The sequence below is a fragment of the Lactuca saligna genome, chromosome 9, assembly GCF_052625555.1.
Source record: "Lactuca saligna cultivar CGN05327 chromosome 9, ASM5262555v1, whole genome shotgun sequence".
NCBI lineage: Eukaryota > Viridiplantae > Streptophyta > Magnoliopsida > Asterales > Asteraceae > Lactuca > Lactuca saligna.
Genome location: NC_136425.1, coordinates 173,790,642 through 173,797,250, shown reverse-complemented (window position 1 = coordinate 173,797,250; position 6,609 = coordinate 173,790,642).

Genomic DNA, 6,609 nt, shown 5'->3' with positions numbered 1-6,609 from the left:
AATAGTTTAAGTTTTGTAATGGAGAATCAGTGAATCGTCATTCACTTACCTTCAATTTATTTGCATGTTAGATTACGGCATCCCTTCTCTAGTATGTAAATGTTATTGTTGGATCCTAGCCCTAATTTTCTTATTGGGTGATAATTAGGGATTATTATTCTAATCTATCTTTGTCCTTTTTCTAATTGAAGATGTCGAACGCAAACAACGTTGCTGCTAGTTCTTTCACGTTGATGAGCCTTTGCCAAAAGGTCACCTTCGATGGAACGAACTTTAGTGAATGGATAAGATACATTCGCACCATTGCTCGCTATGAGGATAAAGAGTATGTCCTCGATGAGAAGCTCGAGAAAATCAACCCCGAAGTTGCTACTCCCGAAGAAATCACCGCCTTTGAAACTCATGAGCGAGATGCAACGAAGGTACATTGCATCATGATTGCCACCATGAACTCCGAATTCCAAAAGTCCTACGAGGACATGTATCCATACGAGATGCATCAAGACTTGTTGGAGAGATACCACCAAAACGCGAGACAAGAGCGTTATGAGATTTTCACTAACATGATCTCCGCTAAGATGGGTCATGGAGAATCTCTTACCGTGCACCTACAAAAGATGCAAAGGTATGTCGACCGCCTTCGCAAGTTAAATGTTGACTTCGGTGAAGACTTGGCGATCGATATGGTGCTTCACTCTTTGCCTCCGATGTACAACCAATTTAGGATGACCTACCACATGAACAAAGAAGAGGTCACCCTAAGCAAACTCCAAGGTCTCTTGAGGGTCGCTGAGAGCAACTTCAAGGACAAGTCTGTTGCACCAACTCCCAATCCATCCGCTGCTCCTGTCTTGGCTATTGGTCAAGGGAAAGGAAAGAAGAGGAAAGCTTCATCGAATAACTATCGCAAGGTGAAAGCCCGAGATGGTGCCTCTTCTAGTGGGACCAAAGTTGATCCCGCTAAGCCCTGCTCCAACCCAAAGGAGGCAAAGTGCCACCACTGCCACAAGATAGGACATTGGAAGAGAAGCTGCCTGGATTACCTGCAAGCGATCAAAGAAGGAAAGATCAAGCCATCTTTCGCAGGTATATACACAATCAAATCTAACGATTCTAATCATGCTATTTCTTGGGTTCTTGATACCGGTTGTGGTTATCACATTTGTTCTAATGTGCAGGGACTAAGAAGAAGTAGGGATGTAGAGCGAGGAAGGATCAATCTAATCATGGGGAACAGAAGATCGTCGCCTGTGACCAAGATTGGAGTGTATTCTTTAGTGCTTAGGAATAGTTTGGTTTTAGTTTTGAACAATTGTTGCTATTCGCCAGAAATGGCTAGAAACATCATTTCATTTCATGGTTTATATAGACAAGGATTTAGATTTTCTTTTAATAATGAAAATGGTTCTATTTTGGCTTATCTAAATGGTGTCTTTTACTTTGAAGCTATACCATGTAATGGAATATATGAAACTGTTATGATTGTTGATAACATAGGAAATGATGTTTTGAATATTGATTCTTCCACTAGTATGGATAAAGCATCCTTGTGGCATTGTCGTCTTGGACATGTCAACAAGAAACGCATAGCACAACTCCAAAAGGATGGAGTGTTGGAGTCATTCGAACTTAGGGAAGATGACACATGCGAGTCTTGTTTACTTGGAAAGATGACTAAGTCACCCTTCACGAGTACTTGTGAAAGGGGTGAAGGGCTATTGGACCTAATACATACCGATGTATGTGGACCCTTTAGATCAACCACGAAGGATGGGAACCGCTTCTATGTGACTTTTACCGATGACTATAGTAGATATGGGTATATCTACATAATCAAGCAAAAGTCAGACACCTTTGAAAAGTTCAAAGAGCTCAAGAATGAAGTGGAGAATCAATTGGGCAGGAAAATCAAGATGCTTTGATCCGATCGAGGAGGAGAGTACCTAAGTCTTGAATTCCACGATTATCTCAAGGAGTGTGGAATAGTTTCGCAATTGACGCCTCCTAGGACACCGCAGTTGAATGGTGTGGCAGAAAGGCGTAATCGAACCTTATTGGATATGGTTCGCTCTATGATGAGTCGTGCTTCACTACCTATCTTCTTTTGGGGGTATGCCTTAGAGACTGCCGCCCATATCCTTAACCGAGTCCCTACTAAGAAGGTTGCCAAAACACCTCACGAGATGTGGACAGGGAAAGCTCCATCGTTGGCACATATCAAGGTTTGGGGTTGCGAGGTTTTCGTAAGACGAGATACTCACGACAAGATTGAACATCGAAGTGAGCGATGTATTTTCATCGGCTACCCGCAAACATCCTTTGGATATCTCTTCTATAGACCGAAAGACAATGTTGTCTTTGTTGCGAGGAGAGGAGTTTTCTAAGAGCGAGAACTCATAAGCCAAGGAGACAGTGGGAGGCAAATCGAACTTGAAGAGATTAAAGAATCGATAGATGAAGGAACCTCTACCGCTGGCATTCAACCCGAGGAGGAAACTCCGGTTGAACCGATTGACGAATCCTTACCTCTTAGACGTTCCGATAAAGTTAGAGTTCATCCCCAGTTTTATGGTTTTCATATTACTACCGAAGGGGACACGTATATTAGTGATGGTACACTAGTAAATCTTGATGAACCTAATAGCTATAAGGAAGCCATGGCAGGCCCGGAGTCTGCGAAATGGAAAGAGGCAATGGATAGCGAGATCCAATCCATGTACGATAACCAAGTTTGGAATTTGGTTGATTATGTGCCCGAACGTAAGACCGTTGGGTGCAAATGGATCTTCAAAAAGAAGACCGACGTGGATGGGAACGTACACACATATAAGGCGCGATTGGTCGCGAAGGGCTTTACTCAAACTCCCGGAGTTGACTATGATGAGACCTTCTCACCAGTTGCGAAGATTAAATCTATTAGAGTGATGCTAGCAATTGCCGCATTTCATGATTATGAGATTTGGCAAATGGATGTCAAGACCGCTTTCCTTAATGGAAAGTTGGCTAAGGATGTTTACATGGCTCAGCCAGAGGGGTTTGTGGATCCGAAGCATCCGAATAGAGTGTGTAAGCTTGAGAAGTCCATTTATGGACTTAAGCAAGCATCTCGCAGATGGAATCTTTGCTTCGATGAGAAAGTCAAAGAGTTTGGATTTGTACGAAGCGAAGACGAATCTTGTGTATATGTCAAAGCCAGTGGGAGTATAGTAAGCTTTCTCGTTCTATATATCGATGACATATTACTCATAGGAAACAACATCCCGACTTTGCAGGAAGTCAAGTCCTGGCTCGGGAAGTGTTTCGCTATGAAGGACCTCGGAGAGGCTTCTTACATTTTGGGAATAAGGATAGTAAGAGAAAGAAGTAAGAGACTAATTGGACTTAGTCAGAATACTTACTTAGAAAAGGTACTAAAACGTTTTAGTATGGAAAACTCAAAGAAGCGAGAATTACTGATACAAGGAAATGCCAAGTTGAGTAAGACTCAAAGTCCGAGTACCGAAGCTGAGATAGCAGAAATGAGCCGAGTACCATACGCTTCCGCAGTTGGCTCAATCATGTACGCTATGACTTGTACTCGCCCCGATGTAGCCTTCGCTTTGAGCATGGTTAGCAGATACCAAGGGAACCCTGGCAAAGCACATTGGATTGCGGTGAAGAACATCCTTAAGTACCTTCGGAGGACGAAAGAATGGTTCTTAGTCCTTGGAGGGAGTGATGACTTGAAGGTGCGATGGTATAGTGACGCCAGCTTTCAGACCGACAGGGACAACTACCGTTCGCAGTCGGGCTGGGTCTTTACCCTAAATGGAGGAGCAGTGACATGGAAAAGTTCCAAGCAGGAAACCGTAGCTGATTCAACGTGCGAATCAGAGTACATTGCAGCGAGCGAAGCGTCGAAGGAGGCAATATGGCTAAAGAACTTCATTGGTGATCTTGGAGTTGTGCCGGCCATAAAGGAGCCCATGGAGATTTTCTGTGATAACGAAGGTGTGGTTGCCTTGACCAAGGAACCGAGGGATCATGGTAGATCTCGACATATCGACAGAAAATATCACTTCATTAGACATCGTGTAGAAGAAGGACAACTCGTAGTGAAGAGGATATCATCAGAAGATAACCCAGCAGATCCGCTTACGAAGGGACTGAGTAGGGTTAAGCACTTGCAGCATGCTAGGAGTATTGGGCTGAAGGATGATATTAGTATAGATTAGATAGTGTTAGAAACGTATAATAGATAAATGTAATTAACATTTGATGATTAAATAAAGGAGTTTTATTTATGAGTAAAGTTACTGTCACATGTTAATTGTTTAACTATTGTTTCACTTTGCATGTTTTGACTTCCAGAATAATTGAGTTTATTAGGAATAATCGAATTATTCAAATGGTCCACAATCGTTCATATGTTGGGAGTAGATATGAATGAAGATTGTCATGAATTGGTGTGTAGAATGTCTAAATGGTATTAGACATAGCAAGGGTTGCTGCAACGTTCATGAGTGCTTATGAACTGGTTTTGAGCATTGGAATAAACCCGCGCTTGCTGGAATCACCTTATGGAATACGATATAAAAGGTGATCGCAAGACGATAATATCATATAGTCTTAAAACCTAGATATATGGTTTATTATTTGTTAATTGATTGTACATTGATAATGCGAAAACGCATCAGTAACTCGGTGTTATAAAACGCATTGTTGTGTATAGTTGGTTAATGAATAAGTAAATGCATATAAGTCGAAGTTTATCTGTAACTTTTATCTAAGAAGGTAAAAGCGATATCTCGGCCGCTCGATGATTTGATTTGACTTATGTGTCGGGCCCGGTCAGAACTGAATTGATGTGTTTGATTAAGTTCTATGTCAAATAAATCAGAGATCGAGAAACCTAAATGCTTGACTAACCATTCCATAGGATTGTCGGCATGATATCTAACAGAGGATTGTACGATCCCTTATCTAAAGGACAAGATTGATTAGATCAGAGTTGACAGCGTCTTTGAGAGCTACGATTGCAAACCGAATTGTACTTGTATAGTTACTAGACTTATCCAAGTGGGAGACTGTTGGAATAGTGTCTAAGGCTGCAACTATAATAGGCAAGTATTTGATCCGGTTGTGCATGGTCCTTTTGGGTTGCCTTCACCATAGCAACTTGATGGATGATTTGTTAAGAGAGAGTAAATATTATAAGGAATAATATATGGTTATTTGATTAATATAAGTCATAGATTAATTGGAATTAATTTGGTGACTTAAAGAGATTAATTAAATAAAGGGGTATAAACTGTCAATTGTTTGATAGTTAAACTTTAGACTATAAATCCATTGGGATATGCTTTGGATGAATTCTATGAGATATAGGATAGCTAAAATCGTCCAAAGGCTTATCTATGGAATGGATTTGGATAGCCTTAAGAGAAGATTATCCAATTAGGGTTTAGGTTGTAACCCTTAAGGAGTCTACAAGTATAAATAGACCCTAGGGGTGAGGGAATTCAACACACCATCAAAAGTAGAGATACTCTGGCCGAATTCCTCCCCTCTCCTCTCTCCTAAATCATCTTGCTTGCTATTGGTGTTTGTAAGCCATTAGAGGAGTGACATTTGTGACTCTAGAAGCTCCAAGACAACAAGATCAACAAGGAACTCAAAGGTATGATTCTAGATTTGTTTCAATGTTGTTATTTAACCTAATTAGCCATTAGAAGTCTTGGATTCAAAGCATGTTTAATTAGAAAGCCTAGATCCAAGCATTAGGGTTTTGCATGCGCACATAGGAAAGTTCTTATGGCTAAAACCCAATAGAGTCAAGCTGGAACTCGTCCAGTTGTTCTTGAGACTCGGCGAGTTGAGTCGTGGAGGCCCCACAACTCATGCCAGGTGGAACTCGTCGAGCTAGGAGAATACTCATCGTGTCAAGTGAGGATCCCAGGGAAATCAGTGTATGTGCATAAACTCACCGAGTCGCTATAGTGCACTCGCCGAGTCCGGTCAAAGTTGACCGTTGACCATTGACCAGTGTTGACCTATGTTGACTTGTTAAGGGATAGTCAACCTTAGTTGTGAAGTGTTATTTAGAGAAGTATTGTGTTATAGGAGGACTATAGATCGGGAGATCGAGCACGAGTGATTTCAGGGACTTGCGAGTTACCGAGATACGCGAGGTGAGTCTTCTCACTATACTTTACCTTGAGTAGGTAACTAGAGTTATGTGATACAGTGTTTGTATGCTACATGTGTGTTATGTGTTGTGCTGCATTATTCTATGTGATTTATGTTGTGCATGTTTACAGAGTTAGAACCTGAGGGTTCACAGAGTTTGGGTGCACGGACCCACGGAGTTATAGCCTCGAGTGGCTAATATGTGTTATATGTGGTATTTTGGGGAACTCACTAAGCTTTGTGCTTACAGTGTTTGGTGTTATTTGTTTCAAGTACTAGTGATGACCGTGGGAAGGCGCCGGCTTGATCAGTACACACGCATGGGATTTTATGATTTTGAGATCTTGGGATTTTTGTATTACTTGGATTAAATTTCAAACATGGTTGTTTTATGAATATTAAGTGAATTATGTTTTTATAAAAAATCGAGAAATTTGTTTC